This window comes from Podarcis filfolensis (assembly GCF_964270895.1).
Source record: "Podarcis filfolensis genome assembly, chromosome: 17".
NCBI lineage: Eukaryota > Metazoa > Chordata > Lepidosauria > Squamata > Lacertidae > Podarcis > Podarcis filfolensis.
Window position 1 is genome coordinate 15,158,519 of NC_139621.1, and position 26,508 is coordinate 15,185,026.

At 42.2% G+C, this 26,508-nt stretch overlaps 1 protein-coding gene and 1 long non-coding RNA gene across 2 annotated transcripts in view; both read right to left on the reverse strand.

Moving 5' to 3' along the window:
• LOC310752343 (uncharacterized protein) overlaps positions 1–26,508 on the reverse strand; it is a gene marked incomplete at its 5' end in the record, with an annotated part of 109,658 nt that overhangs the window by 27,875 nt on the left and 55,275 nt on the right. The gene's annotated exons all lie outside the window — the stretch shown is intronic.
• LOC310753077 lies at positions 14,304–16,964 on the reverse strand. The gene is made up of 2 exons (XR_014543155.1): positions 16,826–16,964; positions 14,304–14,429 (listed from the first exon to the last, which is right to left on the reverse strand). It is a non-coding gene; the product is annotated as an uncharacterized lncRNA (long non-coding RNA).

The window sequence follows — 26,508 nt, forward strand, 5'->3', positions numbered from 1 at the left end:
AAAAGGGAGTGGGGAAGGAGAGAAAAATATAAGGGGTGCTGAAAAGAGACAAAAATTGTAAGCAGTCACATCAAGCCTATGTTTAGATGCTTTTGAAGGAGTCCCTTTCAAAGAGGAGAATATGATTGAAGTTATAAAGTCATGCGTAAAAGAGAAAGAGGGAAATACTATTTACTTTCACGAAATACGAGAGCTAAAAGCGATCTCGTGAAAATTAACCACCCAGCAAGATTAAAGCAAAAGGGAACTCTGCATATACACTGTGCACTATGGCAAGAACCAGAAGCATACCAAAGATTCAAATTTAAATAAAAATAGATTAAATGAATCCATAAAAGGCCAGATACCTTATTTGCCAGATGGTGGGATGAACATCAGAGTACAGAACTCTGTTATCACCCTGTGTTGTTAAAACCCAATGGAAGAGTCACATCCTGGCTCTTTGTCCGAGATAGTTGGGTGGAGGATGGACTGTTAAACTGAGTTCATGTAATCTACGGAACTCAGTTAATTAGCAATTAACTGACATTTCATTTCCAGGAATGTGGAAGAAACAACAACAAAGGGATCATCTCTCTTGGGACCTGGACCTCACCAACAGGAAGGAACTGATCAACAAAGAGGAAGTACTGGGAAGTTTGGGAGAAAGTGATCATGTCCTCTTGGGTTTCATGATACAGAGGCAAGGGAAAGCTGAGGGTAGTGTAGGTGATACCCTCTGGACTTTAAGAAGGCTGGTTTCAAGCTTAAGGAACTAGTGGATGAGATTCCATGGTGAGAAATACTCAAAGAAAAGGGAGTCGAAGATGCATAGGAGTTTCTTAATGGTGAAATATTTGAAGGCACAAATGCAGACAAATCCAACAAGAAAGAAGAGTAGGAAGAATCCACAAAAACCAGTGTGGCTGCAGAAGGAGGTTACAGATAAACTGAGATTTAAAGAAGGTGTGTGAATAAGAAATGAAAGAAAGGGGAAATTCATGCATGAATAGTCAACATTTGTAGGGAGATGGTCAAGTGGGCCAAAGCTCTGGATGAGCTCAGGACTGCAAAAGATGTTAAAAATAATAATACTAATAAGGTTTCACATGTAAAACAAAGAGATATAAAACAGGCAGAGTGGTACCTCGGGTTAAGAACTTAATTCGTTCTGAAGGTCCATTCTTAACCTGAAACTGTTCTTAACCTGAGGTACCACTTTAGTTAATGGGGCCTCCTGCTGCCGCCATGCAGCCGCCATGCGATTTCTGTTCTCATCCTGAAGCAAAGTTCTTAACCCGAGGTACTATTTCTGGGTTAGCGGAGTCTGTAGCCTGAACCGTCTGTAACCTGAAGCGTCTGTAACCCGAGGTATATGAAATAATTATCAATATACTGCAATGCATTAGCTACAATTCTTTCTCTCCCAGGTGTTTCGGATCATTTATTACAGCACTCCTGAAAAGTTGCTAACGACTTCCGGATAATGGTTTTGAATTATCTTGTTGAGTTCATGCTTTTAAAGACAAAAGTACTTTTTTGCTGTACATCTCCAAGGATACAAAGAGAGTGCCCATACCTGACTGCCCTATTTAAAAGAAAAAGGAGTTGCGTTAATGGGACAGTCTGAGATGTGTTACAAGCCCAAGAAATTCCCAGTTCAAATAGCAATATATTTCACAAGGGAATGTTTTTCATTCTGCTTGAAAATGTTCCCACCAGAAATTCTAGTTGCCCTTGAAATATGTTAAATCTCTCTTGCCCGCCCCCCCCCCCGAACCTTTCTTTCTACAGAAACTGAATTCAGGGTTTGCAGCAAGACTCTGACTCTTTTCCATGGCCTGTGAAGGAAATGTGGCTTTGTGCTAATTATTTTCAGTCCTCAAGCAGCCACAATAGATAAGCCTGGTTAATGTATTCATTGAAATAAATTATTTGAGCTCCATTTCAGCCTCTCCTTTCTCAAGGAACAAAAGCAACAAAAAGTGATTTGCATTCAAGATTACAGCGTGAAGTTGCCCCCTCGACAAAGCCACCAGCAACTTAACATCTGAGGCAGACATTAGCAGTGATGGGGATGTTATTTGTAAAGCAAGCACACGCCTACACTTGACCCAGAGTGTTCTAACAACAGAGAAAGCCAACATGGCCCCAGCAAATGGAGTGGCAAAAAAGGGAGAATGGGGGAAAAGAAAAAAAGAACGTAACAAAAAAAAACAACACGCCAATACTTCTGCTGCCAAGCAACCTTGGCTGGAAAAAAATATGGGCAACAGACTGTGGGAAAGAAAGATGAACTCATATAGGAGCAAACAAATCAAAGCTTTACATCTGCTTTAAAACCCTGTTGATTAGAACAACCTTGCTGGTGGGCCACCAAGGCATGGCGAAGACAAAAAGGAAGGATGGGGTATCCTTTATAAGCTTGAGCAAATTGCGTTTTACAAAATTTACCCACTTGGAGCTTGAAAGGTGTTGTGAAAAACTGAGGGACAGGTGGGTTGAGTCAGGGTTTGCCACCAAATGTCCCCCAAAAGGAAAGATGAATTTAGAAAACCGTTCGGGCAAAAGATCTTAAGAGGTTTGAGAGATGCTAAGAAAGAATAAGCCTAACAGTTAACAGTTTTAAGTTCAGTGGAATTTTGCACATGGAATTGTAATGCTACTATTTTAACTAATTTTATTATTTATATATTTTACACTTTAAAAAAATTAAACTGCCTTGAGATGTTTTTTACCTATAAAGCTTGCCTAAAAATATTTTTTATAATGATAAGTAATAATTCACATACAGTGGTACCTCGGGTTACATACGCTTCAGGTTACATATGCTTCAGGTTACAGACTCCGCTAACCCAGAAATAATGCTTCAGGTTAAGAACTTTGCTTCAGGATGAGAACAGAAATCATGCAGCGGTGGCGCAGCAGCAGCAGGAGGCTCCATTAGCTAAAGTGGTGCTTCAGGTTAAGAACAGATTCAGGTTAAGTACAGAATTCCGGAACGAATTAAGTACTTAACCCGAGGTACCACAGTATTCCCATTTTTAGTAATTCCTGATTAAAATGAGTCTTTACACAATCTTTCCAAATCATTCTGGTTCGCAGGCTTTTTCCCCATTAAAAGCCAGGATCTAGACCAGCCATTCCCAGCCTGGTGCCCTCCAGATGTTTGGGATAGCTCAGTCGGTAGAGCATGAGACCCTTAATCTCATGGTTCGAGCCCCACCTTGGGCAAAAGATGACCCTTTTAGTCCCTTCCAACTCTACAATTCTATGATTCTATGATAATTCCATCAGTCCTTGCTAAAAGTCAGGGGTGATGGGAATTATAGTCCAAAACATATTGAGGACAGTAGGTTGCAGAAGGCTAGTCCAAACATCATATATGATGATGGGGTGGGGGTTATTGTTTTATTTTTGCTTTAACTATTTTTTGGGTCTTCTATCCTATATTTTAAGGGACGCGGGTGGCGCTGTGGGTTAAACCACAGAGCCTAGGACTTGCCAATCAGAAGGTCGGCGGTGCGAATCCCCATGACGGGGTGAACTCCCGTTGTCCGGTCCCTGCTTCTGCCAACCTAGCAGTTCGAAAGCACGTCAAAGTGCAAGTAGATAAATAGTTACCTCTCTGGCGGGAAGGTAAACGGCGTTTCCGTGCGCTGCTCTGGTTCGCCAGATGCCGCTTAGTCATGCTGGCCACATGACCCAGAAGCTGTACGCCGGCTCCATCAGCCAATACAGCAAGATGAGCGCCGTAACCCCAGAGTCGGCCACGACTGGACCCAATGGTCAGGGGTCCCTTTACCTTTACCCTATATTTTTATCTTGTGAACCGCCCTGAAATCTTTAGATGAAGGGCAGCATATAAATTTAATAGATAACAATAATATTAAGGATCTCAGTTCCATACCCCCATATCTGAATTTCTTTTATCTTCCTCTCCTTACATCAATCTGATTCTTTATCCAAAGTTCTCTGTCCATATAGGAACTGGCGTAAACACCCCTTCATAGAATAAAGGTCAGAAGACCACTAGAAAGAATTCAAACATTCAACAACATGTTATCAAGTGATGGGACATCAAGTGATGAACACACACGTGCAAATCTCAGTTGGTGGTGCTTCAGGGAAGGAAACTTTATATCAAGCTTTGTTGTCTGGATGGTTTCCATTCCATCAACTACAGGTATATCTAGGTGCCTACTTCTTGTGCTACACCTTAGAAAGATCGTCTGTAAGCATACTGGAGCAGGGCAAAGTATGCTTTTAAATACTCCCATTCCCCAGAATCAAAGAGCTGAGTGGCAGGTTCATTCTGGGTACTGCCCAACACATAATGTGGGTGCAGACATTTCTGATTTACAGGGGTTTGGCAGGCCGTACTGACAACGGGTGGCAGCCTCTGAGCCTCTTGGGCTTGCTGATCAGAAGGTCAGCGGTTTGAATGCCCGCGAAGGGGTGAGCTCCTGTTGCTCTGTCCCAGCTCCTGCCAACCTAGCAGTTTGAAAGCATGCCAGTGCAGGTAGATAAACAGGTACCGCTCTGGCGGGAAGGTAAATGGTGTTTCCATGCACTCTGGTTTCCAGAAAGCTGACTGTGGACAAACGTTGGCTCCCTTGCCCTGGAAAGTGAGATGAGCGCCGCAACCCCATAGTCATCCTTGACTGGACTTAACCATCCAGGGGTCCTTTACCTTTTACCTTACTGACAACACCCATCACACGCATGCTCAGTAGGACTGTTGACACACACACACACGGAGGCTGGTTTTTGAGAAACACAAAACCACAGTCCCCTAGGCACATGGAACTCCTTGTAGAGTTCTTTGGATCCTGGCCATTGCATGTTCAAGTAAACCCAGGGTTGTTTGGGGGCTTTTTAAAAGCCTTATTTTCACTTTGTGGCAAGCTAAATTAAAATCAATGTTTCCTTCCACCCAGTGTTGCGGGTGGAGAACTTCTCATCGTATCTAATATCAGCTGTTCCCTGCTAGTTCCATATCAAAAGGAAATGTGCATCATTTAAATAATTTCATCAGGCCCATCTTTCCGTGAGAAGTCTTAAGTTTGAGGGTCTTTTTCCCATGCTTGATTTTTATGTCCCCCCCTCTCCCCCAGATGCGTTTGATTGGGATGGGATTTTTAATGTTTCCTGCCAATGGTAAAACTGGTTTTAATAACTGATGCATCTCTATTCCGTTTTTTTAAAATACTACATGGTATACGAATATAGTTTTTTTACGATGCTGGAAATTTTTTCTTTTTATCTCTCCAATTTGGATATGCTCTGATCTTTGTCACATGTGTTATTAATGAAACAAGCTGGGTCACACTCTTGCAGCTCGAACTTTTTAACTGTTCTCAGATCATTGTGCAGTAAACACGGAATTTATTTTTTCTATATTATGTTATTCTATATGATGATGGCACGGGACAGAGGCTTTCATCATTGCTGGGAGAAGAGATGCAGCTCAAAGAGCCTGAGACTTTTGGCACTGAAAAGGTCTGATGTTCTATCCCAGGTAGAGATGGGGATGTCCCTTACCTGAGGAACTCTGAGGAACCACAGCTAGCCAGTGTAAACAATACAGAGTTAGAGAGATCAGTGGTCTGACTTGGTATAAACCAGCTTCCTTTGTTCCTTCCTTCCTTGTTAAAGATATTAAAGCTTGGTGTGGGATGCTTTTAAAAACATTTATCCTCTTGGTTTTAATGTATCCATGTGGGGTTCACTGTCTGTTTCTTTGACTCTAAGTCGCTTCGGGTTGCCCTGGATGAGATAAAGTGACCGACAAATTTAATAAATAACAATAAAATTAAAAGCTAAGGGACAAAATCAGTGAACTTCTATTTAATGCCAGTATGTGCCTTTCGAATCTTTAGTTCCGTAACTGCTTTTAAATGCAACCTCCATGTAAGATTTCTTTCAAAAAATTATATATACAGTTAAGGACTTTTAAGCCCTACTGATTTTAATTGGGGGGGGGGAGAGATAGAGAGAATATGAATATGTTCTTAAAACGCAAGAGGACCAAATAGTTTGTTTTACTTGAAGTGTATCTACTGCATTCACATGCATGGGCATTCTTGTACAGTGGTACCTCGGGTTACATACACTTCAGGTTGCATATGCTTCAGGTTACAGACTCCGCTAACCCAGAAATAGTGCTTCAGGTTAAGAACTTTGCTTCAGGATGAGAACAGAAATCGTGCTCCAGTGGCGCAGCAGCAGCAGGAGGCCCCATTAGCTAAAGTGGTGCTTCAGTTTAAGAACAGTTTCAGGTTAAGAACGGGCCTCCGGAACGAATTAAGTACTTAACCCGAGGTACCACTGTACTATTTCTGGGATTTTTTTAAAAAAACATCTATAACCATGCAATAGTCTTATAACCCAGAAAGGAGGATTAGGGCAGTGTGACAGGTTCTGCCACACTGAGTGACAAGCCTAGGTGCTGCTGGAGGGCACCTTTTTTGGCGATGTCTCGAGGCCGAGTAAGATTGTCTTCCATAAACACGGTTTTAACAATGGGTCCCTAAGTGACTGTGGAGGCCAATTCTGGATCCACATGTCCTTCCACAGTGGGGACATAGGTTTCTGGGCAGGAGTTGATCACGGTGTGGATTTGCCAAGTGTGCCTTCCTCTTAGCACGTTTCTCCCTTGCGTCCTGAGTTTGAGTGTCTTCAAAGCCCACAACACCTTTGGTAAAGGCTGTTCTCCAATTGGAGCGCTCACAGTCCACTGTTTCCCAGTTGTCAGTGTTTATACTACATTTTTTAAAATTTGCCTTGAGACAGTCTTTAAACCGTTTTTTGTTGACCACCAGCAGTATGCTTTGCATTTTTAAGTTTGGAATAGAGTAGTTGCTTTGGAAGACGATAATCAGGCATCCGCACAACATGACCAGTCCAAGTTGATGTTGAAGAATCATTGCTTTGACACTGGTGCCTGTCTTCCCAAGTGATATGTAGAAATTTTCGGAGACACTGTTGATGGAATCTTTTGAGGAGTTGGAAATGGTGTTTATAATTGCTCCATGTTTCACAAGAATACAGTAAGCATCGCAACTGTGACATAGTGAACTGAGCAGAACGGAAGACAAGAGGCAGAGAGGCACCGAAGTTTGGCTTTGCACAGAGCATCATTGAAATTTGAAAGGCCCAAGTCCACCCTCGGAGCCCATTTCACAACCAGTTCTGACGTTTCATGCCTATAGTGGTACCTCGGGTTACGAACTTAATTCGTTCTGGAGGTCTGTTCTTAATCTGAAACTGTTCTTAACTGAAGCACCACTTTAGCTAATGGGGCCCCCTGCTGCCGCTGCGCCGCTGCACAATTTCTGTTCTCATACTGAAGCAAAGTTCTTAACCTAAGATAATATTTCTGGGTTAGCAGAGTATGAAACCTGAAGTGTATGTAACCTGAAGCGTATGTAACCCGAGGTACCACTGTATTTCTATCATTCTTCTCGAAAGAACCTTGCACTTCCATTAAGTCAACTGGCATCCATTTAGTCAGCTTACAGATCATTTTAATTAAAATTTCAAGAGCAGCATATTAGACAAGATACAAAAACTTACAATATAAAGTCTAAATATACAGGTGGTTGAATATATTGGGATGGGGGCATGGGGAAAGAAATTACTCGGCAGTCATATGTCATTTTTAAGAATTTCAGTCTTCCAACTCGGGAAAACCAGCATCACAGCATGACCTGCAATCACTAAAGAGGATAGTTGTGGTTTTTTTGAGCAACCACAAAGGCCTCATTTTGTTCAAAGCAGCAGTGACTTGGGATGAAATGGAATATTAGAAAATTGTTGTTCATCATGACTGCTGGCTTTGGTGCAAAAAATTGTGCTAAGAGGCAACGCTACTTAGTGCCAGAGGTGTTGCAACAACTCTACAGCTTATGTCCCTTATATGCTGTTGAAGTGGAGAGTTTGACTATTTATTACTAGGGTTGTAAACCAGTTACAAAAAGTATCTTAAATAGGGTTCCCATGTGTTCAGACAAAGGAAGTGTGAAAGCATATAGACATACCATACTTTGTAGAAGACAAACTTCCTGCTATTTCACAGTATACTTCTTACTGTTTTAAGGCTGAATCTCATGCAGTGTTCATAACCTTATTAAGCCACAGTAGTGCTTGGGTTTTGTTTAACAGACATACAAGGATTTTCATGGGGAAAGCAAGAAAATGCTTTCAGCTTCCTCCATTACCAAGAGCTACATTCTGCCATTTTCAGAAGATGTATGAAGGACCAAGAGCTCTTAAAACAATTTTTTTTGTTATCCTTCAGTGCACATTATTTCTGTATATGGTGTGAAATGTACTTTCTGAATGAATGATTGATTACTTTTGACTTGTATACAGCATTAGAAGGTGGTGTTCTCTTTAACCCAGATAGAGCTGGCAACTACATGGAGATGACAGGTACAGTCATCTCTGCTGCCTTCTGTTATTAATACACAGCAGTGGGAGCTGAGCCAGATAGCTTTCCCAGCATTCAGTCACTACAGTTCCTGCCTCCCAAAAGAAACATGCTCAACACTGGCAATACAGGCTGAAATAGCATGTGTGAGTGAAGAAGCAGTTCTCAGCATTAGCGTGGTGTGTGTATCAATGTCTTGGGTCATAGGGACCTATAGCCCTATGGTTACAAGCAAAGCCTTATCTTGATTGGAATGATATGCTTGGAAGCAAAAGCAGGGTCAATTGAATTACTAGATGCCACTGGGTCTATCATGACATTGGCATCCTGGCTGGTTTAGGACCAATGGCAGAAACAACTGAATGTTCCTCTCAGGGTCACTGGTATCCTATCCTGTGACAACCATAGCTGTCAACATTTCCCTTTTTTAAGAGAAATTCCCTTATTCTGAATAGGATTCCTCGCAAGAAAAGGGAAAAGTTGGCAGCTATGGTGACAACTGGTCTAAAGAGTTGCAGGGGCAATGGAATCTTACTGATGTGGGAGCTCATCAGGTCCTCTCAGAGGTCTGTTGAGGCCTGGGCCACTTCTGGCTTTTGAGGTCACAAACCATAATAAATGCAGCCCAGCCAAAAATGGCACATGGGAACAAAATAAGTCACCACCACCTTCCAAAAAGGGGACAGGAGTAAGAATTAATTAGATGGTTTTCCAGACTTTTTCCTGTGAAATGCAGTAATTGTTGTGGGAAAATATCCCTTTCACATAATATTAACCCTGATATTAACCCTAATATCACAGTTGATGTTAAGCACATCACAGTTAAGAAAATCTGTGACTCTAAAATGCATTTACTACAGGGGTCAGCAAACTTTTTCAGCAGGGGGCTGGTCCACTGTCCCTCAGACCTTGTGGGGGGCTGGACTATATTTTTTTGGGGGGGGGAATGAACGAATTCCTATGCTCCACAAATAACCCAGAGATGAATTTTAAATAAAAGCACACATTCTACTCATGTAAAAACACGCTGATCCCCGGACCATCCACAGGCTGGATTTAGAAGGCAATTGGGCCAGATCTGGCCCCCGGGCCTTAGTTTGCTACTTCTGTGCTGCAGACAGTAAAACATGTTTACTACTTATATGAAGCTATAGTTAAGCCAAAGTGCCTTAAATTTCAATTTCCATCCTTTTTGTTACACAGGTGGATTTGTAAACACATTAAGTAGAATGTTAAGTAGAAAGCTTTTTGATCCAAGAACCAGAACCATCAGGATAGCTTTTCATTGGAGTATAAAGCAGAATTATGTTGTTGGAGGAAACTCTTGAGAGTCCCATGGACTGCAAGAAGATCAAACCTATCCATTCTGAAGGAAATCAGCCCTGAGTGCTCACTGGAAGGACAGATCCTGAAGCTGAGACTCCAATACTTTGGCCACCTCATGAGAAGAGAAGACTCCCTGGAAAAGACCCTGATGTTGGGAAAGATGGAGGGCACAAGGAGAAGGGGACGACAGAGGACAAGATGGTTGGATAGTGTTCTCGAAGCTACCAGCATGAGTTTGACTAAACTGCAGGAGGCAGTGGAAGACAGAAGTGCCTGGTGTGCGCTGGTCCATGGGGTCACGTAGAGTCGGACATGACTAAACGACAACAAAAATAAAGCAGAACTGTTTTCTAAGTGAGTAACAGGAATAATGTCTATTGAGTGTTAGTTTTTTCCACTGCTTCTAAATTATCAGGTTGCTGGCTTTGTCTGAAAAGGTTATTTTTCCTCTGCTGATAACTGAAATAGTTCAGCTATAGATATTCAGTAACTTCATGGTACATGCTCAAATAATTATCTTTTCTGATAATTTTTACAACTGAGATGTTTAAATGTATTTCAGCATGGTAGATAATAAAAAAGAATGGCTTTTCAAACCCTACACAAATCCTTATTTGTGTTGTCATCTGTATTTAAAAGGCCTAAGACTATATTATTAAATTATTATTGTTGTTATTGTTATTAAGATTCCAGTGTATTAAGAATTAATAAAATGATCCAGAGATACTAGTGGTGAGCTGAAAAGAACCCCCCTCTTTCTCATTTGGGTAATTCATCATAATCAGTACTGAGTCCAGCACCTCACTTATTCAGAGATGGGTGGATTTCACAACTAACAGCAAGCAAGCAGTGACTAGAAAGTATTCTGAGATAGTAGAGAAGTGAACTGGACAGGGTGACATCCTGTTTTCTCAGCTGGGATTATTTGCAAATAGCAGCCTCGCCCTCTGAAGTAACCCAAGGACTTTGAGCATGTAAACAACTGCTTTGTTAATTACATTGAACTAACTACAAATCAGACCAAACATATTGTTAAAGTTTTTTTGGGGGGTAACCCCCTAAATTCTAAAAATTAATAAATGGAAGGATTTTGATTAATTGGGATGTGAAGGGAGAAATGCAAGTTGCAGAGGAATTCCTTGGCTAGCCTGTGCAAAAAAGACACGACCTGGCCAAGCCAGGGCCATCAGAAAACAGTACAGGGCCACTGAGGGCCATTGGCATAGCAAAAGAACTGTCCCCCCCTCTTGCCCTGAGGTGTGAACAGAGACTGGGGATTTGGAAGTTTGCCTGGGTAACTGGGTATGAAGTGTCAGGAAAAATCATCTGTTAGCAGGTGTGCTGCGTAGAAGGAGGAGGAGGAAAGAGGCAGAAAGAAGACTAGGATCCATCTTGGGCAGGTTGGATGAAGGCTCGCTGCACTGCTGTGGGGGACAAGCCCATCTTGAAATGACCATTCTGTAAGCTCTGGACTCCCTCCATGCAGACTGAAGGTGCAAATAGGTGAATAAAGCATGTTTCTTAAAGCTATGACCATCTCTGCCATGTCTCAGTTCTCCAAAGGAACACAAACATTGGGTGAGTGCCTAGAACCCCCTGGGATCTTGCTATTGCTCAGCAGAGAGTGAATGTGGCACCCAACTGTTGTAACAATATTAATTCCATTTACCTGTGTTAATGTCACACGTTCTGGAAATCTCATTTTAGACATTTTGTTCAGGACTTCCCCATTAAGATTAGAATGTAGGGGCAATCCATATACTTGGAGGATAGCATTTATTTAGAGCAGGGATTAGAGACCTGTGGCCATTCAGATATTTCATAGAATCATAGAATTGTAATGTTGGAAGGGGCCGTGGGGGTCATCAAGTCCAACCCCCTGCAGTGCGGGAATATGCAGCTGTCCCATACCAGGATTGAACCTCCAGTTCCCATTAGCCCCAGGCAGCATGGCCAATGGTCAGGGACAATGGAAACTGAACATCATCTGGTGGGTCACTTCTCTGGTATGGTAGTAGTAGTAGTAGTAGTAGTAGTAGTAGTAGTAGTAATAATAATATATTATTTGTACCCCACCTATCTGGCTGGGTTTCCCCAGCCACTCTGGGTGGCTTCCAACAAAGATTAAAAATACATTAAAATGTCACACATTAAAAACTTCCCTGAACAGGGCTGCCTTCAGATGTCTTCTAAATGTAAGGTAGTTGTTTATCTCTTTGACATCTGATGGGAGGGCGTTCCACAGGGCAGGCACCACTACCGAGAAGGCCCTCTGCCTGGTTCCCTGTAGCTTTGCTTCTCGCAATGAGGGAACTGCCAGAAGGCCCTTGGTGCTGGACTTCAGCGTCCGGGCAGAATGATGGGGGTGGAGACGCTCCTTCAGGTATACTGGGCCGAGGCTGTTTAGGGCTTTCAAGGTCAGCACCAACACTTTGAATTGTGCTCGGAAACGTACTGGGAGCCAATGTAGGTCTTTCAAGACCGGTGTTATGTGGTCTCGGCGGCCGCTCCCAGTCACCAGTCTAGCTGCCGCATTCTGGATTAGTTGTAGTTTCTGGGTCACCTTCAAAGGTAGCCCCACATAGAGAGCACTGCAGTAGTCCAAGTGAGAGATAACTAGAGCATGCACCACTCTGGCGAGACAGTCTGCGGGCAGGTAAGGTCTCAGCCTGTGTACCAGATTGTGATGGCTTGAGAATACTCTCTGCAAGAAAAGCTCCTGCTCACTCAGAGATACATAGATACAGTCTTTATTTTACATATGTACAAGCAGCACACATACTATGCGTCCGAATCTTGAGAGTCAGATTCCCGAAGTGACTTACTTCCGCCCCTTTTCCAACAGAAGAGGCAAGGCATTCTCAATTGATGTCTCTGCCCCCTGCACTTTAACCCTCTCCTTTCCTGAGCAAATGGAACCGGCACTGCATCACTGTCAGTGCCAGAGCTTCCTGTGCGGAGTTGAGGCTCTGCTCCAGCATCTGAGAGCCTTCCCTCCTCCTGACTTCCCCTCCTTTCTTGCACTGGCACTTCCTGCCCCCCTTCCTCTGCTTGTCTCTCCTCCTCCTCCCCTGCGTTCTCCGGCAATACCATGACACAGATGGAGCTGATAAACAGCTGCCCTGGACACAGAATTGACCTGTGCCTCCACGGACAGCTGTGAGTCCAAAATGAGTCCCAGGCTGCGCACCTGGTCCTTCAGGGGCACAGTTGCCCCATTCAGGACCAGGGAGTCCTCCACACACGCCCGCCTCCTGTCCCCCAAGAACAGTACTTCTATCCTGTCAGGATTCAACCTCAATCTGTTAGCCGCCATCCATCCTCCAACCGCCTCCAGGCACTCAGACAGGACCTTCACCGCCTTAAGAGAGGTAGAGCTGGGTGTCATCTGCATATTGATGGACACCCAGTCCAAACCCCCTGATGATCTCTCCCAGCGACTTCATGTAGATGTAGATGTTAAAAAGCATGGGGGAGAGGAGCTGCTATATCGGTAGTTATTTGGCCACAAGTTGAAGTCCCCACTTAGTCCCCAGCATCACCTCCCACACTGCTCTCCAGAGGGTTGGATGATGCTCTGGAATGCTGGCAGCTGATCCCACTGGAAGCTCCAAGAGGAATCTGCAAATGCCACCCCACCACTCCCCGGATCAAAAGCCAGAAAGAGAATTTCTGTCTGTTGAAAGTGAACTTTGGATCAGGACCAAGAACTTTGGACCAAGGCAACTTTTTAAAGTATTGTTTTTCATCGCAGCACCATTAGATGCTCTGTGCTACTGCCCTCTGTAAAATGTTCTGTGTGTTTTTGAAAGACAGTCTCTTATAAGAAAATATGAACCCACCAGCGCAATCCTACAAATGTCTATTCAAATATTTTAAATACAGACATATGGAAGCATGAGTATACTTAAACCCCTGAAAGGCAAGCTAAGGAACTAGGAATGTGAACAGTTTGGCCTCTGCTTTGTTCTGATCTAGCTTTAAAGACTTAAGAGTATGTCTCTCTCTTCTTGAAACCAGAGTTGCATTTTTGGGGACTTTATGGCAGATGGATACAAAATCTCTGAGATTTATCCTATCTGTATAAGTCTGGCAAGAATTATGAAGAAAAACATCTAACATTGAAAAGTGTGTGGGGGGGGTGTTCTTTCTAAATTTGCATTCTATTAATAACTGGTGTTTAGCTTGACAATTATAACCTTTTTCATATCTCTGTTTTGGTGAGATGAGGCCTGTCTGGACCATAATTGTATAATAGAATTAAACGTCTTTCCATTATATGTAATTATTTCCTTGTGAAAACAAATTAAATACTGAAAGTTGTTATATTGCATTAATTTGGGTGTTAATAATGGCTTTTGTATATTTTAAGAAAGTCTTTGCCCTTTTTAACATTGTGTACTCTTGGATTCAAATTGCATGATTATGTACACACACAACTTCTGCTGTACAGATCACATGGACAAAAGCTTTGCTTTCCCCTCCGCTATCAATGCTAAGTGTGGCTGGCCTTGCCATAACATTTTAAATAAAAGTCATTATTCAATAGACTCAGAAACCACACTCAGCCTAACATCATTCTGTTTTAATAAGTTTGCATTGAACTGTTGTTTTGCTTTGAGACCGGGCTGATAATCTTCAGTGAGCCATAGTTCAAAATCTTGTCTGATCTTTCTAGTCATTTTCTAATCTGAAAGAAAACCCACATCTAACGTGATAACAGATATTAGGGCAAGGCCCAACTCAGGAAATAGACAAGGAGAGGAAGCATTTGTTCACCACATTGAATATCATTCCATAGAGCATCTTAATGTACAGGGATGATAAACAGAGCCATGTGGACTCTGCTAAATGAGAAACAAAAGGATGTCACAGCAGAATAATGGGAGCTCATATTTAACACTTTTCCATATGTGTTCTGCATAAAGGCAATGTCTCAGTGTTCCATGGAACTGAGTGGCCCAGGAATTCGGGGGGGGGGGGATAAATTTAGCTATGAACAATGAGGTTCCAGAAGAAGTGAAATCTCCCACCCAGTCATGAGAACTGTAGCAGTTGACTCCCCTCCTCTAAGGTAGTCCATCACCAGTGGGTGGTTGCTATCCAAAATCAAAACTAGAACCATTACATTAACCAAAGAGCAAAGGTAAAGGGGCTCCTGACCATTAGGTCCAGTCGTGGCCGACTCTGGGGTTGCGGCACTCATCTCACATTATTGGCCGAGCGAGCCAGCGTACAGCTTCTGGGTCATGTGGCCAGCATGACTAAGCTGCTTCTGGCGAACCAGAGCAGCGCACGGAAACACTGTTAACCTTCCCACCGGAGCAGTACCTATTTATCTACTTGCACTTTGACGTGCTTTCGAACTGCTGGGTTGGCAGGAGCTGGGACCGAGCAACGGGAGCTCACCCCGTTGTGGGGATTCGAATCACCAACCTACTGATCGGCAAGCCCAAGAGGCTTGTGGTTTAACCCACAGCGCCACCCATGTCCCTCGTAACCAAAGAGCAGGGCATTCAAATTGGAAAATTTGGGGGGGGGTCACTTAAGTACAGTAAGTGCTAAATCAAGCACCAGTATTGAAATACACTATTCAATTCCCCAGTTTGTGTTTTGAAAAACGAAATGAAACACCAGTACTGTATTTATAAACACACAGAAAGATGAAATGAGCAGATTATGCCAGCAGCTGTTTTCAAGATAAGCAGAAGGGGGGGTTCTCCCACTTCTATTGATCAGACAACAAGCTCACTGGCAGACCAACTCTGCTTCTGCATTACAAAGATGTCTGGAAATGTGACACAAAGGCTGGTGACATTAACCCCACCATGCGGGAATCCCTTGCAGACAACCATAGTGCCAGGAGACAATCAGTCAGGTTGTGTATCCACAGCAGTGACCAGAGAAGGAATAACCACTGAGAAGAGTGCAGAAAGAAGAAATGCTATGGTACATCTGCAGCAGCACAAACGGATGCCTTCCTCTGCCTCAACAGCAACAAAACATGTCTCTCCTGTATTTGTCTCTACAAATACAACCACAGCAGGTGCTGTGACTCTCCAATGGTTTGACTTCACCCCTGAAGGCAAACTCTTCCATTGTCTCCCGAGACAGACAGAGGCCAACGGCAGCAGTTATTGTCCCCTCTGAAAACTGCACAGTGCACAAAAGTGGCAGAGGGATAAACAACCAGGGAACATTTTCCATATTTCTTGATGCACAGCTATTAATCGCCTCACAGTTTGTTGTGTTCAAACCAATGGCAAATGAATTCTAATTGTTCCAAAATGTTTATAGCCAGTATTGCCTGTAAAAATAAGGGGGGGGGGCTCAACTCCCATCCTAAAATAAAATGAAAAGGATATGATATTCTTGCTCTTTCCCCCTTCAGTTAAATGGTTTTACTGATTTGATGATAGCGTGCTGAAGAATTGCAAAAAACTGGGCAGCTGTCAACAGTGTATTTGGCAGACTCCTAAATTTATTATGTAGTCCATCTACCATCTGCCAGACCTGACCCTCGCATCTTCCCTGTTAACAATCTTCACATACAATCTCTTTCCAACTCCCATTGGGGTCTAGCCAACAGCATTCACACACACACACAAAAAAATTCTTCCTGTGAATTACAAACAACATGCAAACATCTATCCTCTGGCAATGGGGGGTGGGGGGTACTTCACAAGGGTGCTATGTGTAGCGCAAATTGTTTGTTTGTATGTCACAGAAACAGCATACACGCTTGTAATTTCTGCACGAGTAGCAAAACAGAAAGGGGGGAAAATGAGAGTCCTCATTGCTGTTTCCTGCTAATAATCCACAGGCTGCCAAAGTAACTTGAACCTCTCTCCTCTACACACCCAGTCCCTAAGTCACTAACCTTCCCAACAGCACTGACAGCAATGATTGCCTGGAAAAGAATTGCAAAAGCTAAGAAAAAACAGCTTTCCATACAAAAAGAATTTGGGGGGCTGAACTGTGATCAGAGAGTTATCCTACCAATGCAAATGTGGTGGCAACGTTGAAACCTTTCTTCACACACAGATACACATATGGACATCAAGCTGCTATTCTGCGCCTACTTACCTGAGAGCAAGCCCTACTGAGTTCAATGGGGCTGACTTCTGAGTAGACATGCACGGATAGAAACCGACACTGCAGCTATTTTTCAACTTGCCCTCAGTTCTCCTCCTTTTGTATGAGCAACCCATCGACACACTTTATCTCGTTATTACATCAGAGAATATTGCCTCAGTGATGTAGAAGAGCACAGTACATCTGGTAAGTAAGGAAATAAATCACAAGGCTGGCTTTTGGGAGTCCTCCACCCCCCCCCACCCCACCCACTACCCTGGTTTAAATAAAAAGAATTGTTTCATCATCTGCTGCTTCCCTGCTAGCTGCTCAGCCCTGTAGGCTCATATGGCCTGTTTTGGCTTAGGAGAACTTTCTCACTAGCAGATGAAGGCTGGCACACACCAAAAAAGAGGTTCACAGCTGTGCAATATGCTGCGCTGCATTAACTACAAATCCCCAGCTACATTATGAAATTTTTATTTCATACTCCGCCACCCCCCACCCCACCCCCCAAATATGAAATCTGTACTTGCTACATTCTCAACTTGACAGGATGACAGGCACACAGAAGATTAGGCCAGCCCTCTTGTCTGGCAAGAGTAATTTTCTAAAAGCTAAACTTCTGGTGTCAGGAACTCCCACTTTCTTCTCAAACTTGTATATGCATAAACCGTAATTTCATCCACAGTTTTCTTAATTAAACCAAATGCGCACATGTAACCGAGCAAATGTTTTCATTAGGTACACTTGCATGAAATAATCTGCCCAAATATAGGAAGGTAGGAAGCTCAGGAAGGTACGAAGCTAGGAAGGTAGGTAGAGACATCACCTTGCCAACAAAGGTCCGTATAGTAAAAGCTATGGTTTTCCCAGTAGTGATGTATGGAAGTGAGAGCTGGACCATAAAGAAGGCTGATCGCCGAAGAATTGATGCTTTTGAATTATGGTGCTGGAGGAGACTCTTGAGAGTCCCATGGACTGCAAGAAGATCAAACCCATCCATTCTGAAGGAAATCAGCCCTGAGTGCTCACTGGAAGGACAGATCCTGAAGCTGAGGCTCCAATACTTTGGCCACCTCATGAGAAGAGAAGACTCCCTGGAAAAGACCCTGATGTTGGGAAAGATGGAAGGCACAAGGAGAAGGGGACGACAGAGGACGAGATGGTTGGATAGTGTTATCGAAGCTACCACAGCATGACTTTGACCAAACTGCGGGAGGCAGTGGAAGACAGAAGTGCCTGCCGTGCTCTGGTCCATGGGGTCACGAAGAGTCGGACATGACTAAACGACTCAACAACAACAAAAGGAAGCTCTCTTAGTATAAGTCAGACCATGGGGGGTCTTTTTGGCTTGGTGTTGTCAACAGTGACTAGCAGCCGATCTCTAGGGATTTCAGACATCTCCTACCTGGAGATATAAGAGATCAAACCTGGGACCTTTTCGATGCAAGGCACATGGTCTATTACTGATCAGTCACCCTTCTGATTGCCCAGTTCCTAAGGCAATCAAGTCACTAACACATACTCACAAATTGACAATAATAAGTAATAATAATAATAATTTATTTGTACCCCGCCCATCTAACTGTGTTGTCCCAGCCACTCTGGGCAGCTTCCAGTGTATATGAAAACGTAGTAAAACAATAAACCTTAAAACCTAGAACCCTAAGTGAAGGATAGGGCTGGGAGATACATCAATATATCATCCAAAACTGGTTTGAAGCTCATATTGCTATATCGATTTCATAATTTTTGACCTGATGTATCATGATGTGTGTGTGTGTGAGAGAGAGAGAGAGCTATGCAAAAATAACAATGTGGGGAAAACCATGAAGCCAGCCAATGCTTCTCTCAATTCCTGCAGCTCCTGTTAACTCTGCCAGCTCAGTATATTGCTGCAGTGTATAGCTGGCGATACAGTGCTATGTTGAAAGCTACTTATTGCCCAGCCCTGTTGAAGGGGAGCTAAAAGGCAGCAGAAGCATTGCAACCACCAGCAAACACTTTAGCACATATTAGGTAAAGGTAAAAGGCACCCCTGCCCACACGGGCCAGTCGTGTCCGACTCTAGGGTTGCGCGCTCATCTCACTCAAGAGGCCGGGAGCCAGCGCTGTCCGGAGACACTTCCAGGTCACGTGGCCAGCGTGACTAAGCGGCATCTGGCGAGCCAGCACCAGCGCCGCACACGGAAATGCCGTTTACCTTCCCGCTATAAAGCGGTACCTATTTATCTACTTGCACTTAGGGGTGCTTTCGAACTGCTAGGTGGGCAGGAGCTGGGACCGAACGGCGGGAGCTCACCCCGCCGCGGGGATTCGAACCGCCGACCTTGCGATCAGCAAGTCCTAGGAACTGAGGTTTTACCCACAGCGACATCCGTCCCTGCACCACCCGCGTCCCTGCACTTTAGCACATATTAGCATGTATCAAAATTAGCAACCTCCAATGATATGAAAGCTGAGGGAGCTAAACAGGCTTTGGGATTGGAATATTGTGAAGCTGGTTTTGTTGCCGTTAGCATTGTCCCACTTATTTAAAAATCATTTTGAACTTCTTTCTAACTTGTGTATTTTTAAACTTGGGGATTAAAAGATGTGAGGTGTGCCTGGGAAGAAAGGAGCTGGGGAGAGAACAGGGACTTTTATCATTCTTTTATCTAAGCAAGCCACTCACACCACAAATAAGGCAGCCTTATTTGCATCTGAACTCCCTCTCTAACCCCAATTTATTTTTTTTTTTAAATATTTTTATTTTTCCATATAAACACAATACAACAAACATAAACATACAAAAACAAAAACAAAACAAAAAACATGTATCGTTTCATATCCTAATTTCATATCCTATCTTCCCCGACTTCCTCATGCCTCCCCTTTCTGTATTCCAAATTCTTATTGATTGTTCAGCAAATCTTCCCTTATTTTAATTTAAATTTAGACTATTCTTCCTTGTTTTCCTTGTCTTAACCATTGCTAATAGTAACCATTTACTTTCCAGTCCAACATCATTCTAACTTTCATTAACTTTGTGATATTTCTTTAAATAGTCCTTGAATTTTTTCCATTCTTCTTGCGCTGCTTCTCTTCCCTGGTTTCGGATTCTGCTCGTCATTTCTGCCAAGCCCATATAGTCTATCACCTTCATCTGCCATTCTTCCAGTGTGGGTAGTTCTTGCGTCTTCCAGTACTTCGCAATGAGTATTCTAGCTGCTGTTGTAGCATACATAAAGAAAGTTATATCCGTCTTTAACACCCCTTGGCCGACAATACCCAAGAGAAAGGCCTCTGGTTTCTTGGGGAAAGTATATTTAAATACCTTTTTAAGTTCATTATAGATCATTTCCCAGAATGCCTTAATCTTCGGGCAGGTCCACCAAAGATGAAAAAATGTACCTTCAGTTTCTTTACATTTCCAACATTTGTTGTCAGGCACATGGTAAATCTTTGCAAGCTTGACTGGGGTTATGTACCACCTATATATCATTTTCATAATGTTTTCTCTTAAGGCATTACATGCCGTAAATTTTATCCCGGTGGTCCACAACTTTTCCCAATCAGCAAACAAAATATTATGACCAATGTCCTGAGCCCATTTAATCATAGCCGATTTAACCGTTTCATCTTGTGTATTCCATTTCAGCAGCAAATTGTACATTTTAGACAAATTCTTAGTACTGGGTTCTAACAGTTCTGTCTCCAATTTTGATTTTTCCACCTGGAAGCCAATTTTACTGTCCAGTTTAAACGCTTCATTAATTTGATGGTAATGGAACCAGTCTCTCACCTTCCCTTTTAATTTCTCAAAACTCTGCAATCTCAATTTGTCCCCTTCCTTTTCCAAAATTTCCCAGTATCTTGGCCACTTGGACTCCATATTTAACTTTTTAACTGCCTTGGCTTCCATTGGCGACAGCCACCTTGGAGTTTTATTTTCCAGCAAGTCTTTATATCTGTCCCAGACATTTAGTAGTGCTTTTCTGACAATATGATTTTTAAAACTTTTATGTGCTTTAACCTTGTCATACCACAAATATGCATGCCACCCAAAAATGTTATTAAAACCCTCCAAATCCAAAATGTCTGTGTTTTCAAGAAGTAGCCATTCTTTCAGCCAGCAGAAAGCTGCCGCTTCATAGTAAAGTTTAAAGTCTGGCAGGGCAAACCCCCCTCTTTCCTTTGAATCCATTAATATCTTAAATTTAATTCTGGGCTTTTTGCCCTGCCAGACAAATTTAGATATGTCTTTTTGCCACCTCTTGAAACAATCCATTTTATCAATTATTTGCAATGCTTGGAACAAAAACAACATTCTTGGCAATACATTCATTTTTATAGCTGCAATACGGCCTAACAAGGAAAGCTTTAAGTTGGACCAAATCTCCAAATCTTTTTTCACTTCTCTCCAAGTTTTTTCATAATTATCTTTAAACAAATTCACATTTTTAGCTGTCATATTTATACCCAAATATTTTACTTTTTTAACCACAGTTAACCCTGTCTCATTCTGAAACCTTTCCTTTTCTATCTGTGTCAAATTTTTCTCCAAAACCTTTGTCTTAGACTTATTCAATTTAAATCCTGCCATTTGACCAAACTCTTGGATTATTTCCAAAACTCTTTTCGTGCTAGCTTCTGGCTCTTGCAATGTAAGTACTAAGTCATCTGCAAATGCTCTCAGTTTATATTGTTTAGCTCCGACCTGAATCCCTTTAACCAACTGGTCCCTCCTAATCATATTAAGCAAAACCTCCAGAACCGATATAAAAAGTAATGGGGAGATAGGGCACCCCTGACGTGTCCCTTTTTCAATCTTGAACTCTTCTGTAACCACATTATTTACAATTAGTTTGGCTTTCTGTTCAGAGTATATTGCACCTATACCATTTTCAAACCCTTGGCCTACCCCCATCCCCCGGAGGTTCTTCAACATAAAACTCCAAGAAATGTTGTCAAAGGCTTTCTCGGCATCCACAAATATCAAAACAGCTTTAGTGTTTATGTTCACTTCCAGCTTTTCCAAAATGTCAATTATATTCCTTACATTGTTCGACAAGTGCCTTTTTGGGAGAAAGCCCGCTTGGTCCCCGTGAATCTCCTCCATCAAAACTCTCTTCAGTCTTTTTGCCAAAATATCAGCAAAGATTTTGTAATCCACATTCAATAACGAGATGGGTCGGTAGTTTTTAAGTTGGGTCTTTTCAGTCTCTGTCTTTGGTATAAGTGTAATGTAGGCCTCTCTCCACGTATCGGGTGCCCTTTTCCCTTCCATAATCTCATTGCAGACTTCCTTCAAAGGTTGTATCAACCCTTCCTTCAAAACTTTGTAGTATTTGGAAGTCAGTCCATCCGGTCCAGGGGATTTGCCCAGCGTCATGCCTTGAATGGCATCTTCTATTTCTTGTGCTGATATCTCCTGGTTCAATATTATCTTACTTTCATGCGAAACCTTTTTCAGCCCATTTTCCTCGAGGAACTGTTGTATGTCCATTTCTTTTTGCGGCCCTTGTGTGTAAAGTTGTCTAAAGTAGTTCTGAAAACAATTCCTAATTTCCGCTGGGTTGCTTATGTTTTTTCCTTCCACTTCTATATTTGTTACCGTGTTGAGTTTTTGTCTCTTCTTTATTTGCCAAGCCAGTAACTTGCCACATTTATCAGCAGATTCAAAAGTCTTTTGTCTCATTTGTTTAATTCTCCACTCTAATTCTTGATTCATCAGTTCCATATATTGTGTTTGATGAAATTTGATTTCTCTTAGAATCTCTTGGGATTTTGGCTTCGATCTTAATTGTTTTTCCCCTTCTTTTATCTTTTCCAAAATTCTCTCCTTTTTCTCATTTTGCTTTCTCTTCTTTAAAGTATTTTGCTGAATCAAAAACCCTCTCATCACGGCTTTGCTTGCGTCCCATACTATTCTTTTTTCTACTTCAGACCTTAAGTTGATTTCAAAATAGTCTTTCAAAGTTTTTTGGGCCTTCTTACAGATCTCCTCGTCTCTAAATAAGGTGTCATTCATTCTCCATCTGAAGGAACCAGTTGTTGTTTGCCTCATCACCATCTTTACAGCATTATGGTCGGAGAAAGTTTTTAGGCAGATTTCTACTTTTTTTATATTCGGAGCCATACTGCTAGTCACCCAGATTTGGTCAATCCTTGTCCATGTCATTTTGGCTTCAGAAAAGAAGGTTCCCTCTCTTTCTAATGGGTGTTTTGTTCTCCAAATATCAATCAAGTCCATATTGTCAGTCATTTCAAAAAAAGTCTTTGGTAGTCTTCCATCTTTTGTTATTACCTGTCTTTGTGCCTTGTCCATATTTGTTGAAACCACTCCATTCATATCTCCCATCAAAATTAAGTTGTAATCCATATGATCCATCAAAATTTCATGCAACTTCTTAAAAAATTCAGCTTTCCCTTCGTTTGGTGCATAGATTCCCACTATCAAATACTTCTCTCCTTGAGATTGAATTTCAATTGCCAAATATCTTCCTTGATCATCTTTAAAAATTTGTTTCGGTTGCAATTTTTCTTTTGCATAGATCACCACTCCTCTCTTTTTTACTCTGTCTGAAGATATAAATTCCTGTCCCAGTCTTTTATTTATTAATATTTTTCTGTGTGCTCTTGTCACGTGGGTCTCTTGTAGGCAAATCAAGTCCAATTGGTCTTTCTTTAAGGCATGAAATATATTTTTTCTCTTCCTGGGAATATTTAAGCCATTACAATTCCAGGTTAGAAGTTGCAGAGCCATGATGGGATTATTTACTCCTTCCTCCTACAGCTCCCTGTTTTTGTTCCTCGTCTGTCGGTGGTACCGTGTTCGTGTCCAGTGATGGATGCCCTTGTCCTGGAAATGTCTCTTTCTGTAGGTCTTCTTCGTGTTCTCCCAAGAACTTGTCTTTATCACTTACAGTCTTTATTCTTCTCTTCTTTCCCTTATATTTAAAAGACAAGCCTTGGGGAAATTCCCACCTGAATGGTATGTAGTTCTTCTTCAGCAGTGTCACCAGGTCTTTATAATGTCCTCTTGCGTCCAAGATACTCTTAGGGATGTCTTTAAAGATCTCAATAAAAAAGTCTTCAATTCGAAGGGCTGTTTGGTAGTGCAGGTTCAATATTTTATCTCGCTCCTCCTTTGATCTTAGGGTAATAAGACAATCTCTGGGTCAATTTCTCTTCTGTCTTATTCCCAATCTAAATGCACTTTCTATCTTAAAATCTTCTTTCTTCAGCTCCTGCTTCCAAAAGTCAGAAAATTCTTTTGTCAAATCATCCACCAAGTTCTCTCCTTCCTTTTCAGGCACAAGTCTGATCCTCAGGTTCCTCTCCTTGCGTTGCATATCCTGCATAGAGAGTGCCAGTTCATATTCATCCAATTTCTTGTAAACTGGTGGAAATTTTTCCTCCGCAGCAGTTGCAATTTCCTTAGCTTCCTCGGCTATCTTTCGTGTTGTAGATGAATCTTCCAATAATTTCCCAATTGCTTCTGCATTTGAGTTCACTTTATTCCCTAGGTCAGTTATACTTTTAGTATTTAGGTCAATTTTCCCAGAGATTTCTTCAATTTTTTTATTTGTTTCAGCAACTTGTACTTTAGTTTCAGCAACTTGCAATTTAGTCTCCACACCTTGCTTTTTTAGTTCCTCCAAAGAGTCATTTATCTTCTCCAATACCTTGGCAAATGATTCTTCTGTAGACATTGCTTTCGCTTTTGGCTTTGCAGCCACTATAGTTCCAGAGGCTCCTGTTACAGAAGCCCTTCTTTGCATGTAAGTGTCAATTTTGTATTGTCTGCCAGATCTCAAGGTTGTTTCTTGTAACTCCCCTTTCTCTTTACCATCTGCCATAACAAAGTCTTTTAGTCAAGGTCATTCCCAGACTTTGAAACTCACAAACAAAGTTCTCAAATTTTAAACTCCACTTGTTGCTGAAACAATTTGTAGATCCTCTAGGGGGCGTAGAGTCAGTTCTATACTTCTCAAAGTAATCCCACACTCTTCAAAAAAGAAGGAATAAAGGTTTCATAGTCCCTTTCAATTTTTCTTTCCTTTTTCAAGGGGATCCCAGTCAATAGTGTCCTGTAAGTAACTTTGTAATGCCACAGAAACAGTGTTTCAAATTGAAAGTAACCAAAGTCAATTTAAGATATTTTTTAGCCTCTTATGGCAACAGTCCTTAGCCGGTTCCTTTTCTCCGGCAGTCCGATCCCAGGTTAAAGAGCAGCGATACTTAATCCAATTCTTTTAAATTGGCAGGGAAACACTTTTAAAATCTTCTTCCCCCTCCTCCTGCCTTCGGGGGGGGGGAGTTCTTTGCTTTGGTGGTGGATTTCTTAAATCCCGCAAATTTCCTCTCAAGCAGTTACAGCTAGAGTGCCTTTCGCTTTGATCTTGCTACAGAACGGAAAGCAGACTTCCTTTTTAATGCTTATCCGTCTCGGTGCCCAATTTCTTTACTTTTAGTGTCCAATTATATTTTAGCAGTCAATCCTACTCACGGATAGTTGTTCTTTTAATCCAATTTCCCGGGAAGAAGTCAGCGCTCTCCGCTAATGGCGACGCGGCTTCGCTTCGCAGGCTGGGTGAAGACGACTCTCAGCACCGCTCCAAGACCCCTCCGCTCCTCCGGAGCCTTTAAAAAGGCTATTTCGCAGCGTCGGGGGGGCGCAAAGGTGCCCGCCGAGTCTCCAGTTCACAGGCAACGCGCCTGTGATTTTTAAGGGTCCCCGCTTCGCCGTAGCTGACAGGACCCGAACCCACGAAGCAGATCTCTCCCGGAGCTCCGGTTGAGATCCGCCATTAAGCGCCGGCGCTGACCGGAAGTCCAATTTAGTTCTCCATGTTCTTTTCTGCATGCCTTTCACCCTTCCTTCAACCTTGCCTCCTCTCCAGCCATGCCATCTCATATCACCCTCATCTGTCCCACCTGCAATAAAACATGTCTCTCCTGTATCAGTTTCTACAGCCGCAGTATGTGCTGTAACACTCCAGCGATTAGACTTTGCCCATGAAGGCACACTCTTCCATTGTCTCCCAAGACAGACGGATGCCAATAACAACATATCATGACATACAATGACTGTGAGATCCACAAGTACATCTCTGGTCAAATGTCAAAGCGGACACACAATAACATCCTATACTGGTTACTATTTTTCAATTAAGTTGTGTCCTTGTGAATAATAATTTTATTCTAATCTCTAATGGCAAGAACAGAGGTTTTGAAAGCAAAATGGCGTCAATGTCAACAAAAGGAAGATGCTTCTGTCTCTTCTAGCAGAATGCCAAATGTATGCGGAAGACAACTTCCTTCAGCAATGGCACAGGGCTATGCTCACCCACTATTTCTCAGTCTAACAATCTGCAAGCCGATGTTCAACTGGTTGGCTTTGAAATGGCTGAGCAGCGAAGTTCATTTTAGCTATAACTCAGCCCTAATTTTATCTGTCAGCAATTTTATGCAGCTTCCCAGACATAATAGGTGATTGCCAAGTTCGTTTTTGAATAAAACCACCCTTCTAAAAAAAGCATCGTATTAATATGTCAGCAGGCAATGAAATATTTTCATTCGACAGTTTTTCTTCAACATTTGCTTATGCACCAACATAAAACGGGATTTTTTTTTTTAAAAAATAGCAATTTCATTAGGTGCTAGTCTGAATGTTTGTTTGAAAGCATTTGATTTGGCATAGCTGT